The 14,663-nt window shown below is 48.9% G+C and overlaps 1 long non-coding RNA gene across 1 annotated transcript in view; it reads left to right on the top strand.

Moving 5' to 3' along the window:
- The first annotated feature begins 1,146 nt into the window (after positions 1-1,146).
- Positions 1,147-14,663, top strand: part of LOC138520687 (uncharacterized) — a 75,384-nt gene continuing 61,867 nt past the window's right edge. The window contains exon 1 of the long non-coding RNA XR_011282859.1: positions 1,147-1,549. This is a non-coding gene — a long non-coding RNA (uncharacterized lncRNA). The remainder of the gene's footprint in view (positions 1,550-14,663) is intronic.

Here is a 14,663-nt window from a genome sequence, read left to right on the forward strand (position 1 = left end):
TTCTCACTCTCTCCTCTCTGCCTGTCTCTCTTCTGTGTCCCTCTCCCTCCCACTCTCCTCTCAGCTTCTCTTCTCTGCTGTGTCATCTCTCCCTCTCTTCTCACTGTCTCCTCTCTGCCTGCCTCTCTTCTGTGTCCCTCTCCCTCCCACTCTCCTCTCAGCTTCTCTTCTCTGCTGTCTCATCTCTCCCTCTCTTCTCACTGTCTCCTCTCTGCCTGCCTATCTTCTGTATCCCTCTCCCTCCCACCCTCCTCTCAGCTTCTCTTCTCTGCTGTCTCATCTCTCCCTCTCTTCTCACTCTCTCCTCTCTGCCTGCCTCTCTTCTGTGTCCCTCTCCCTCCCACCCTCCTCTCAGCTTCTCTTCTCTGCTGTCTCATCTCTCCCTCTCTTCTCACTCTCTCCTCTCTGCCTGCCTCTCTTCTGTGTCCCTCTCCCTCCCACTCTCCTCTCAGCTTCTCTTCTCTGTTGCCTCGTCTCTCCCTCTCTTCTCACTCTCTCCTCTCTGCCTGTCTCTCTTCTGTGTCCCTCTCCCTCCCACTCTCCTCTCAGCTTCTTTTCTCTGCTGTCTCGTCTCTCCCTCTCTTCTCACTCTCTCCTCTCTGCCTGCCTCTCTTCTGTGTCCCTCTCCCTCCTCTTGGGCGTTGTCTGTCTCTCTCGTTGCCTTTCTCGCTCTTTCCTCCCTTCTTGCGTTCTTCTCGTTTCTTCGTTTTTCATCGCCCCCCTTGCAGACCCGAAGACCCCCCTGGGACCTGGGATGGAGGTGGAGAATGGGGAATTGTGGGGAGGGGGGAGAGCTCTCCCGGTTCTCTCTGGAATGTGGGGGTCACTTGGGGTTTCATTGAAGAATGGAGGAACAGCCGCATCCCCCCTGGGCTGTGGGCGGGGTCTGCAGGTGTGACAGGAGGCTGTGATTGGCTGAGCTCTCGCTGTTGGTGTGATTGACAGGCTGTCTGAGCGCTGTGATTGGCTGGTTTCTGAGCCGGGCTTCTCTCTTGCAGGTGAGGTGACTCTGGATCCTGGCACCGCTCATCCCCGGCTCATCGTGTCCGCGGACGGGAGAAGCGTGAGACTCGGAGGCCGAGACCAGGACCTGCCCGACACCCCCAGAGATTCACTCTATGCGCCATCGTCCTGGGGGGGGAGGGGCTGAGCTCCGGGGGGCATTACTGGGAGGTGGAGGTGGGGGGCTGCACGCGCTGGGCCCTGGGGGTGTGTGATGAGTCTGTGCCCAGGAAGGAGAAGATCACACTATCACCTGAGGGAGGACTCTGGACAGTGCGGCTCCGGGATGGTAAATACTGGGCTCTCACCTATCCTCCCACCCCCCTGACCCCCCGCGCTCCCCCCGGGGTCCTGGGCCTCTTCCTGGACTATGAGGCGGGCAGGCTCTCGGTCTACGATGCTCAGGACCGGGCTCTGCTCTTCACCTTCCCCGGGGCCCCCTTCCCCCGCACCCTGCGGCCCTACTTCTATACATGGAGCCCCGAGGGGGGGCTGCGGATCCTCCCGGGGGCCGGAGGGGACTGAGAGCAGCGGAGCCCGGCATCAGGTAAGAGGGGGGGCTGTGTCAGTGAGGGGAGGGTACGGGGGGCTGCAGGTAAGGGGGGCTGTGTCTGAGAGGTCAGCGAAGGGGGGGGGGGCTGTGTCTGGAGGGGGGCACTGGTGGAGGCTGCAGGTGCGAGGGACACTGTGAGGGTGGGGCACTGGGGGCTGTGTCTGGGGGGGCACTGGTGGGGGCTGCAAGTGCGAGGGGCACTGTGTCTGTGAGGGTGGGGCACTAGGGGGGGGGCTTTGTCTGTGGGGGGGATTGGGAGCCCTGGCCAGCGGTATATAAAGGTAAGGGGGAGCTGTGGGGGCAGTGGCTCGTCCTTATTGGGGGGGCACTGCTCGCTCTTGCAGTGTCCGTTGTAGGGGGGCTCAGCTGTCAGTTTACTTCTGCAGGGGGGGGCGTAGACAGGACTGAAGTTCTTGCAAGGGGGGGCAATTACTTCTTTCGGGCGCTGTCCTGGGATGTTTAAGAAATGGGGGGTACTTTTGCCTCTTTTTAGTGAGGAGAGAAATGAGGGAGGGGGGCGGACACTGTTCTCTGTTTTGGGGGGCTGGGGTTACTGTCCTGTATCTGGGGGGCGTTAAGGGTTTCGGCGGGAGCCTCGTTTGAGCGGTGTCTGGGGTTTTGCAGATGTAATTTGGCGTCTACACTGGAGTAGAGGGGGCTGGGAGGCACAGTGGGGTCTCCTGTTAATTGTTTTAGACCTCCCCCCACTACTCCCCCCCCCCCAGCCTATCTACACCCCCATATATGCGGCTCTCACATTTACATTGCAAAACTGTAGCAACTTTGCTCACACGTCACCCCCTTCCGCACAAGAAGGGCTTTTCAATGTTAGTTTTATGTGCAATATTTATTATATACTGTCCTGCTATAGGCGCTTGGTGTGGAGTCATTTCTTCAGTGGTATTTCCTGCCCTTTGGAGTTTCACTTATATTTTACGGCTCATCTCTATGGCAGGAAAGCCACTTTACTTGGTTCTGAATCACTATCTTTCTCGGTAACTGCTAGTCTCCCATTCCCTGGCCAACACTGGCCCCTAGTGGCACGTTTAGGAAGGGGTTATTTACATCCATTGGTAGGTCTCTTTCTCGCTACTATTGCTTTCTCGGTAACTGCAAGTCTCCCATTCCCTGGCCAATACTGGCCGCTAGTGGCACATTTAGGAAGGGGTTATTTACATCCATTGGTAGGTCTTAAGTAATGTTACTATTTATTTAAACACTGTTTTATGGTTTTCTTTTTGCTGTTCTCTTTCTTTGTGACATCTTTTCAAACCACGTGGTCTTCAGCTCTTTATTAGTTTTATTTTATCCCGTTAGACAGCTGCACTAACTACATACACATGCATGTGTGCACTGATATGTTCCTTTCTATGCTTGCATTGTAATTATGTCTCACTTTTGACTCATGGCAACAAATCATTATTATATTTTCTGAGAGAGTTTTACTAACTACTCGCACTTACCTCTGACCATTTCCCCTTCTCTAAACATTAGCACAAAACTTGGATAATGTTTCTCTGCTGCTCTTACCGCCTTATCTTACTTTCTTCACTTACTTCTTATATCTTCTCCAGTTTGTCACATTAATAAATGTGTATAGTAGTCGTAGCCGCCTGTCTTTCACATCCACCTTGCCCTCCCCTCCCCCCTCCCTTTTATGTCCATTAGCACTTACTCTTATCATCTGTCCCTTGACCTTTGATATCAGCTTGTCTGTCTCCCACCCCCCAGCACTATTCTGAATCATCCTTTGACCTACTATGACAGTTGCTTGTTTTGTTCCTCTCGTTATACTCATGCACTACATCAATTGTCATCAGGCATAGTAATGTTACTGCTTGTCTTGTCTCATTCCCCCCTCCCCCTCCTCTCGTTATACTCGTGCACTACATCAATTGTCGTCAGGCATAGTAATGTTACTGCTTGTCTTGTCTCATTCTTATCCTTCCCCTCCTCTCGTTATACTCATGCACTACATCAATTGTAGTCAGGCATGGTAATGGTACTGCTTGTCTTGTCTCATTCTTTCCCTTCCCCTTCCCCTCCTCTCGTTATGCTCATGCACTACATCGATTGTCGTCAGGCATAGTAATGTTACTGCTTGTCTTGTCTCATTCTTTCCCTTCCCCTCCTCTCGTTATACTCATGCACTACGTCGATTGTCGTCAGGCATAGCAATGTTACTGCTTGTCTTGTCTCATACCTCCCTCCCCCTCCTCTTGTTATACTCATGCACTACATCAATTGTCGTCAGGCATAGCAATGTTACTGCTTGTCTTGTCTCATACCCCTCTCCCCCTCCTCTCATTATACTCGTGCAGTACATCAATTGTCGCCAGGCATAGTAATGTTACTGCCTGTCTTGTCTCATACCCCTCTCCCCCTCCTCTCGTTATACTGATGCACTACATCAATTGTCGTCAGGCATAGTAATGTTACTGCTTGTCTTGTCTCATACCCCCTCCCCCTCCTCTCGTTATACTCATGCACTACATTGATTGTCGTCAGGCATAGTAATGTTACTGCCTGTCTTGTCTCATACCCCCCTACCCCTCCTCTCGTTATACTGATGCACTACATCAATTGTCGTCATGCATGGTAATGGTACTGCTTGTCTTGTCTCATACCTCCCCCCCCCTCCTCTCGTTATACTCATGCACTACATTGATTGTCGTCAGGCATAGTAATGTTACTGCCTGTCTTGTCTCATACCCCCTGCCCCTCCTCTCGTTATACTCGTGCACTACATCAATTGTCGTCAGGCATAGCAATGTTACTGCTTGTCTTGTCTCATTCTTATCCTTCCCCTCCTCTCGTTATACTCATGCACTACATCGATTGTCATCAGGCATAGTAATGTTACTGCTTGTCTTGTCTCATACCCCCCTCACCCCTCCTCCTATCGTTATACTCATGCACTACATCCATTGTCGTCAGGCATAGTAATGTTACTGCTTGTCTTGTCTCATTCTTTCCCTTCTCCTCTCCTCCTTAATTGTTCTTTGCACTTGCACTATCTGAAATGTCGCCTGGCTGATTATGATGGTTATTTCACATTCTGAATTGTTTCAATGACCTGTAAGAATGTAATTGTACTCCCCCATGTTCCCTCCCTCTTTGAAGCACTTTGAAAAACATTGTGTATAGGCGCTATACAAATAATGAATCAATCAATTAACACTGCGTGATTTATTCAGTGAAGAAAACATTAAAGGGACGTTATGGTTTAATTGCGCCAAAAAAAACATTTTGAATTTCAGAAAATCAACGTTAAAGGAACTTGAACCACACAACCCTACCTCAGTGACATTTACTGTGTGTGTTGGGAAATTTGCTTAGAGGTGTATTAGTAAACAGCTAGAAGTTACTTTAAGCAGAATCGGTCATATATAGTGGACAAATAGTGTGTATCTCACGTGGAAGTTGGATTAGTGGGAAGCTGTGTAATAGCTCCTAGTTCCCAGAGGCAGCTCCTTTTCACTGTTTGATGCTTGACTGCTCCTGCTCTTCACATCTTTATTCCAATCCCTTCCTCACCCTCCTTGTCATCTTCATTACTGTGTGGGGTCCATGGCATTACCCATGTTCTATGTGATGCTTGGCAATACCCCATCTCCAGACCGAGTTCATCCTCCTCCAAACACCTGTAGCATAGGATTTCGCTCCCAAACCTTCATGATATTCTGGCAACCCCTACTAGCTTCTACAGCATTATTGAGACCCCTAGGATGAAAGGTGAGTCTTTTTAAAATGGGTAGATCTATCCAGCATCATACATTCTCCGTGATGATGTTCATGTTATCGTGCAAGGTCCAGCATCATACTGTTTCCGTGATCATGTTATGGTGCAAGGTCTAACATCATACAGTCTCTGTGATCATGTTCATGTTATGGTGCAAGGTCCAGCATCATATAGTCTCAGTGATCATGTTATGGTGCATGGTCCAGCATCATACAGTCTCTGTGATCATGTTATGGTGCAAGGTCCAGCATTATACAGTCTCTGTGATCATGTTATGGTGCAAGGTCCAGCATCATACAGTCTCCGTGATCATGTCATGGTGCAAGGTCCAGCATCATACAGTTTCCGTGATCATGTCATGGTGCGAGGTCCAGCATCATACAGTCTCTGTGATCATGTTATGGTGCAAGGTTCAGCATCATACAGTCTCTGTGATCATGTTATGGTGCAAGGTCCAGCATCATACAGTCTCTGTGATCATGTTATGGTGCAAGGTCCAGCATCATACAGTCTCTGTGATCATGTTCATGTTATGGTGCAAGGTCCAGCATCATACAGTCTCTGTGATCATGTTATGGTGCAAGGTCCAGCATCATACAGTCTCTGTGATCATGTTCATGTTATGGTGCAAGGTCCAGCATCATACAGTCTCAGTGATCATGTTATGGTGCATGGTCCAGCATCATACAGTCTCAGTGATCATGTTATGGTGCAAGGTCCAGCATCATACAGTCTCTGTGATCATGTTATGGTGCAAGGTCCAGCATCATACAGTCTCTGTGATCATGTTATGGTGCAAGGTCCAGCATTATACAGTCTCTGTGATCATGTTATGGTGCAAGGTCCAGCATCATACAGTCTCTGTGATCATGTTATGGTGCAAGGTCCAGCATCATACTGTTTCCGTGATCATGTTATGGTGCAAGGTCTAACATCATACAGTCTCTGTGATCATGTTATGGAGCAAGGTCTAACATCATACAGTCTCTGTGATCATGTTATGGAGCAAGGTCCAGCATCATACAGTCTCTGTGATCATGTTATGGTGCAAGGTCCAGCATCATACAGTCTCCGTGATGATGTTATGGTGCAAGGTCCAGCATCATACAGTCTCTGTGATCATGTTATGGAGCAAGCTCCAGCATTATACAGTCTCTGTGATCATGCTATGGTGCAAGGTTCAGCATCATACAGTCTCCGTGATCATGTTATGGTGCAAGGTCCAGCATCATACAGTCTCCGTGATCATGTTATGGTGCAAGGTTCAGCATCATACAGTCTCTGTGATAATGGGCAAGACCCCAGCAGCCAATGACTGAACCCCATCAGCCAAGAGAAATGGCCCTATTAGAGCAGAGCTACTGGCAGCGGGGTTGAGCCAGAAAGAACCAGTTCCAGACATTGTGCTAAGCTCCTCTGAACTCCCCTAAGCCTTTAAATCAGGGGGAGCTATATCTGGACAACAGTGGAGTCCAGCGTGCGGTGTGTTTTGTGTGGTAAGTCCGGGCAAGGACACATGCCACTTGCTGGTTATTAGTGGACATTTGATGGTTCGTTTTTGTATTTAAACACCTATAGGTATAGGGGATGAACTACAAATGGGGATTGTCCTAAAGCAAACGGCACACAGGGTGTACCTACACAAAGTGGGGGGTTTCGTCCAGGTGTTCAACTGTTTAGTTGATTCTGGTTCAAATCATAACTTAACTTATTCTTACATGTTCTTGTCTCTACTTGAGACGCTCTAACCTCCTATGTAAAGTCTCAAAATAGTTGGCAAACAAAATGTTCCAGCACCTAATCTTCAAAAGTCTTTTAACCCCCTGGTTCCCCTAAACTAGCAGCACAAATGTTCCAAGGTTTTGGCCCAATGTAAAGGCTTCACAAACCTGGTCTTCAAAGTCCCACTCTATTATCTAGAAGTTCTCCTCTGAGAATGTTCTTGTAGTAGTTAATCACTCTGGTCAATCCTTTCGGTCTCTCTGTTTTCACCTTTTGTCTCAATATCTCTTCCAGGTTTCAAGCTTCATGGTTCTCTCTCCTTCAGGCCGTTCCTCTGCCTTGCAACAGCCTCTTGTAGACTTCTCCCAGCCCTTGCATTAATCGGGATTTACAGTACGTCCCTCCCAGTCTTTGGGTTTGTCAGGATTCACAAAGGGTCTCTCCCAGACCATGGGTTTGTCAGGATTCCCAATGGGTCTCTCCCAGACCTTGAGTTTTCTTTCTGCATTCATAGCAGCAGTAATGGGTGCCATCCCTCCTCCCCCCAATGTATGGAACTTGCGAGGCAGCCAATGTTGTCGCCCTCCTTCCATGGCTCAGGTATTTCTCCCTTTTACACGAGGATCGTTGGTGGACAGTGTAAAGACCGGAGGGTGGGTCTGTACTTCCGCTCTCTATTTGGTAGAGGAGAGACACAGAGACCCCTGCCAAGATTCTCTAGTATTGGTAGACGTAGTCGAGCAATCAAGGCCTAGCTTCTCAGGAGGTGATGCGAGCTGGTTCTTAAGTACAGTGTAGTCCCCAAGCACCCACAAAGGAATGTCCACACACTGTATCGGTAAAAACAGTCTTTATATTATTAATATTCAAGGTCATATACACGATCATGATAACTCACTTTGTACTCCGAAAATCAACACTGGTAAATATGTACAATTCTAAAGTGGTACCACTAACATTATTAGATCTCATTAAAGTGCATACGGTCAGAATGACACACAGATCAAAATAAAGAGGAAACCAGCAGTAGAGAGAGGAAGGAAAGCAAGCTGGTTGAGCAATAGGCAGAATACTGGTAACTACCGTTAAACACAGTTCTGTGTGGAGATCCCCCCCACCTCGGCAACCTGTAGAAGAAAGATACAAGCCCAGTCCATATATTGTTCACACTAGACTTTCCAATAGTTCTGCAACCCCAAAGTACCTTGCGTTGTAGCGTTCCACGTCAGGGAATTGACGGCCCTTCTTGAGTGTCCTCCCTTTCAGGCAGGAGTCATGGGTCGTCGAACGTCTGACGAAGAACAGGTCGAGCTACGACAGTGAAGTGGCCGAGTCGTTCCTAGCGGTGCTCGTTGACGGGGAAGCATAAACGTCCTGCAAGGAAGAGGCGTGCGGGGCACCTCGAGGTCGATGGTTCTGGACCGCAAAGAGTTGAAGAACTGTGCCCAGCAAGGACGTTCAGTCTTCGGCGTGTCTGTGGTCTTTGGCTGGCGGGAAACCACCGGTGGATGCTCCTCGGCGTGTCGACAGTCGGGCCTTCTCTGGCAGGATACAGCGGTGAAGATTCAGATGAGAGCGTCCTTGGATCAATTAAGTTCTTAGGCAACGGGAGCACGGCGGCTCCAGTCGGCGACGGCGGTCGTCGATAGTGGTGGACAGCAGTCCGGGTGCTTCTCCTTGGAATTCCACAGCAATCCCTGTATCGGGTCGGCAGAACACGATTCCTAGCAGTGAGAGGTCCCCAGATATACTGTTGATCTCCCATTCATTCCGCTGGGTCACACTCAAGCATCCATTTATGACTACGGGCATTCGGGCAGGCAGCTAATCAGGCACAAGGTGCATTCTGTCGCGACCCTCAGCCTTGATCACCACTGGCAAGCCCATTGGCCAGGTGGGATCAGAACTCGGATCGCTAATAAGGCCTAGCATCCACTTCTCAGGCCCTCTTGGGGCCCGTCCTGGCACCTTTGGCGCCAGGCTCATCAGTAAGGAAAGACATCTGCTTGAGGAACTAATTTATTTAGGCTTTCAGCCAACATGGAGGCATCGACATAGCTTGATTCCTAGAACCAAGCTATGCGGTCTAGTTTTTTGGGGGTGGCGGCCTAGGGGCTACTTTACCTGGACTACTTTACAGTGGCTATTTAAACCACACCCGAACAAGACAACACGTGTCGCGTTACTGTGCTAATAGCAACGTGACGCTCACCGTGTCCAGCTTTCTCACGAGCCTGACGAATTCCGGACCTGCAGAAAAAAACAAAGAGCATCGTTAGCAGCAGAATCTTACCTGCAATCTGCATCCTTCACTGCTCGCGGCGCCTGGGCAGCTCCGTTGGAAGAGTTCGCGGCCCGGATCGAAGGACCTCACAAAGGGAGAAAGACATCATTAAAGGAGGTAGTACAGACATTACATCCATAAAGCGCTTAGACTTACCTGGCTGGTTGCTTTTCGACCGGCATAGCTCCGGAACTCCATCCGCGCTTGGAACACACTGCGACCTACGAAAAAGAGAAAAGCACAGGTCAGTGAGGACAAGACATCGCTGTGCTGCGCAAAGCGCCATCCTTACCGCATCATAGCGATATTGTGCGCCATTGTTTACCGGTGAGAACCAGCCTACCCATTTCACCAAGCGGACACTCCGCGCACCTAGGGGAGATAAAAAGAGACATTTTAGAACAGAGAAAAGGCATGCAAGAATAACAACGCCATCAATCGCAATAAGACCTACCTGAAAGACATTACTAGGCCCGCAGTCAGTGATGTAACTGTACCGCACGCGCCCACAAAAGACAACGCGCCCCTGCACAGAGAGCAGGACAGAGAGCCCACCAATTCCGACAACCAGGTGAGAAGAGAACCCGGAGGGGCTGAAATCACAAGGGAGGTGGGGGAAAACTTACCTTGGTCGTCCAGTCCTAATATAGTCTTCATTTCCAGGCAGAGTCCCATCGACACCGAGACCCACACCAGGGAATCATTGAGAAGGGCACCAACGACCAACTGGCTGGGTGGCGTCCCCGTGGATACCAGGTGAGCATAACAGAACGCGAAGCCTCACATAAATAATCCACCTGGGCGCCATGGAAACATCGGAAATCGACCAATTAGCCCAATTGTTGGGGGACTTTCGTGCTGAGGTTCTTTCAGCTCGACAAGAGACTAATGCACTCCGAAGAGACCTAATAGTGACCAAGGAGCGCACCGTCGAAATCGGCAGACAGTTCTTGCAATCACAGGCAGGTCAGACTCCTCTGCCTGGAGGAAATCCACTGATCCTATCTCACCATCTTATCCCCGACACCAGTACAGATCACGCTGCCTGGAACAGTTCCCCTGGCACCACCAGAAAGGTTTTCGGGTGACCCACGGAAGTATGCAGCATTCATAAATCAGTGTCGCCTTCATTTCCTTTGTCGCCCTGGGGCATTTCCAAATGAGGGGCATTTGCAGCTTGTTCCAGCCTGTGTACACTTTCACTAGACCGACTTCTGTTTCTACACAACTGCACTCATTTGTACAGTCTAACCCGTGCAGGAGGGTCCTTCGTTCCACTTGGAGCGTACCCTGCCTAGCAACGGTCTCTAACAAACGCTCGAGTACCTTCGACCTGGAATGAAGACGCTTTGCCGCGATCTTCCTCGAAAAGACTGATGAACGCTGTTCACGACCGCGCACCGCGGCTTCAATAGTAAGTTGCCTCACTTCCCACACTATGCCTGGCTATGTTGAGGTTTACTTCAAAACTCGCCATGATTAATCTAAGGCTCCTCTGGGCTTTTCTTACAGACGCTTAGAGCGTGCCGCATCCTGCACTGGATCGTGCCATCATTATATTCCCGGGACTGGGTTCTTCGGAATCCGTTGGACCTGTCTGAAAAATCACCCCGCCAGGGTGAGTCCTTACCTTTTCCAACACATAATTAAGCAATGCAGCTTTTGTTAACCTAATTTCAGTACCGTGCATCCATGCACACCTCTCATTGCCCGTATTGTTGTTTTCAGCATCTGGGACCCCCGTTGCATTTTTTGATTTGTTGATTTCTTCATGATTGATTGAAGAATACTTGCCCATAGGCACATCCAACACAATAGGACACAGGATCCTTACACATAAGGTGAGCGCTTGCCTGATCTGGATTTTGTAGTTGTATTTAGACACAGGGCTGTATACTTTCTCCGTTGCATTGATGATTACTCTGTAATTATACATTGGAGCCACTGGCGTCTGGGTTGCTTGTGGCTTTGGATACTAATGAAATATGAGTGTCTGTATAAGCACTAAATTGAATTCTGTCCTTTCTTGAGGGTATACAATCTGGGACATCCAGCCCAATGCTCACATGTAATTGTGCAATTGTGCAAAAGTACCACAGTATGTAGTATGCCTCTTGAACTACAATACCCTGCTCTTATACATACTTTTTCAACATTTTTTTTATTTCAGTTCATTTGTATGATCTTTGGCTCATGAAGAAGAGAATTTACTTCTCGAAACGCGTCAGCCGTCCACAATGAATGAAACTTTCTCTGTTATGTGCGTTTGGAATAAATAACGCGTGTTCTTATATTCACACCATTGATTGTTTAATTATTAATGACTAAATCTGCTTTCTAATTGAATATTTTGATTTTGAAATACAAAAAAGTTTTTTTAACTAATGTTTAGGCGTCTTTTTGACGCAATTTATAGGTGTGCAGGGGACGGGAGGGTTCCAGTTTGGATCCTCTTTTCTCTCTTCTATATATTTATGCAGCCCTGTGCTAGGGCTGCTTTTCCTCCCCCGCACCCAAAAGACCTTTAAACCCTTGGTCTAATAACCTTTAATCCCTAATATTTCAGGTCTGAGAGTGTGCACCTTATATCCCTTCCTGCATTTCCAAATGACCAAGCTCGGGTAGCTTTCATCCTATCATACTTGAGTGGAGGTGCAGTGGATTGGTCAGTGCCATTGGTGACCCATAATGATCCATTGTTGCAGGATTATGGGGGGTTCCAGAGAGAAATGGAAAAACTGTTTGCTCGCCACACTCGGGAACAAGCAGTGGATAACAAACTCCTATCCCTCCGGCCGGCAGGGGAACCAAGACTTGTTAACATACATTGCTACTTTCAATAGACTGGTTGCTGAAGCCAGGTGGCCAGAAAACAAAAGAACCACGTTATTCCAGCAAGGCTTACGAGGCGAATTAAAGGACGTCTTGGCCCAGGTAGTTGACCCCCCCCCAGTGACTGTACCGAATTCATAAATCTGGTCGTGCAGCTAGACCATCGGTTGCAGGACCGAAAAGCAGAAAGGTCCAAAGCAGACTCTCGAGTAGTTTATGTTGGGCCTAGAGACAACGCACCGTGGGTGCCAGACAACGCCGTAGAACCAATGCAGATCGGAGGGATACAACCGCCATTAACAAAACAGTATTGTGGAAAACCAGGACATTTTCTGAAAGACTGCCCAGTAAAACCCCCAAGGAGGACAGTCGGGGCCACAGAAAAGGATGAAGTTAAGGAATCAGAAAACTACCAAGCTCAGCAACCATAGAGGTCAGTTTGTCGAGTGATGAGAAAGAGCCACTGACCTCACACTTTGCGATACCCGTGATCTTAATAAACCACCAACAATCGTCAAAGATGCATGCCGCAGAAGCATACATCGACAGCGGAGCAGTTGGAAACTATATAGATCAAGAGTTGGCAGCAGAGATGGGGCTCCCGTTGTGTTCTAAGTCTACCAGGGACAAGGTGACTACCGTGGATGGGACAGAAATCGCCTCTGGACCAGTAACCCAGTGCACAGCTGCAGTAATCTTGCTGTGCCAGGATGGACATCGGAAGTGTATTTCATTCGATCTTATTAAGGCACCTCAGTTCCGGTTGATACTAGGGATGCCATGGTTGGTTGCTCACAACCCTTTGATTGACTGGCGGGCACGGAAATTAACCTTCTCCAGCAACTGCTCCCTGGCATGCTACTCTCCGAACCGGAACCCAACTCCTGTATCTCCAAGACTTCCAATACTGTAGCTTCTACCCTAGGAGTAACTAATTATTTGCCAGATGAATATCATGACTTTCAGGACGTATTCCAAAAAGACCAGGCTAACACATTGCCGCTGCATAGGCCTTATGATTGTCAAATTGACTTTATTCCTGGGGCACAAATCCCTTGCGGCAGGATCTACGCTCTCACCGAACCAGAAAACCTTCACCTGAAATCCTATTTTACCAGTACCTTGCAAACAGATTTATCCGCCCATCTAAGTCCCCAGCAGCCAGTCCTTTGTTCTTCGTACTGAAAAAGGAAGGGGACTTGAGGACCTGTATTGATTACCGCGCAATAAACCAGATCACCGCGAAGAACCGCTTCTCCTTGCCTCTTATCCCAGAAATGCTAGACCAAGTCAAAATGCCCAGATCTATACCAAATTAGACCTACGGGGAGCATACCATCTGGTCCGAGTCAGAAGCAGAGATGAGTGGGAAACCGCTTTCTGTACCAAATATGGCTTGTTGGAATATCAAGTCATGCCTTTGGCTTATGCAACGCTCCCGCAGCGTTTCAATATTTCATGAATGATGTCTTGAGAGAACTGATTGACGTTTGCGCCTCAGTGTACATATATGACATCTTGGTCTACTCAGCCTCAAAACAAGATCATATCAGGCACATTCGTTCAGTCCTCACCAAGCTCCGCCAACATCATTTGTATGCAAAGCTGGAGAAATGTTTTTTTCACATCACCGAAGTAGAATTTCTTGGTTTCATCCTTTGCCAAAAGGCATCAGAATGGACGTACATAAGGTTGACGCTATTCTAAAATGGCTGTATCGCTTGCCTCTGGGGCCCAGCAGGAGTGCCTAGTCCGGTCTGTCGATGGGTTCTGGTCCGGTCTGTGGTTCTCGCAGTTCCCCAAAACACTCCTCCTCACTCTGCCCACTGCAGGTTTAGTCACCCAATGGACGGAATGTGGGGGAGTGATCCGGATTGAGGAATGAGGTTCCAGGTTGCTCGGAGCTGCAGGATCCTTGGATGGTTATGAGTCTTTAATGTCCTGCCCAGTTTCTTCACTGGGTTCTAGGTGGTGTTGCAGTTCTGCCCAGTTCCTTCACTGGGTCCAGGTGGGCCAGGCCTGCTGTGACGCACCCAACTGCCTTGTATATATCCTTTGCTGCAATGCACAGTTCTGCGCTGATTAAGTCTTACAATGCAAGTGTTCAATATACCATGTGGCTCAACTAGGTTCTGGGGAGCCTTCAAATGTCTGCCACTTAACTAAGTATCATACTTCTTCTCTCTTGCAGGTCGGTGGACCGCCTGAGCCCTGCAGTAGTGAAGAGCCCTTTGGGAGTAGGAGCGGACCAAGGTAAGTTCACTGGATGGGGAGGGGTGTGGTGGTTAATGACTGTCTCTTACCCTTCCCCGTATGCTTTATATTGCAGGCAGAAGAATGGAGCTGCAACGTGGGCGAGGTGACAAGGGAGAGATCAGCTGGTGCCTGCCTTCTGCGTTACTGACGAGTGACAGCTGTTCCCCTCTGCGATGCCGACGAGAGATCAGCTGTTTGCAGTGATGCGAACGGACCTGGCGAGTAACCTGCTGCTTCTTCTGCGTTGCTGGGATCGAGGAACCCAGATGACT

Source organism: Ambystoma mexicanum, chromosome 13 (assembly GCF_040938575.1).
Source record: "Ambystoma mexicanum isolate Mex_15411 chromosome 13, UKY_AmexF1_1, whole genome shotgun sequence".
In the NCBI taxonomy this organism is placed as follows: Eukaryota; Metazoa; Chordata; class Amphibia; order Caudata; family Ambystomatidae; genus Ambystoma; species Ambystoma mexicanum.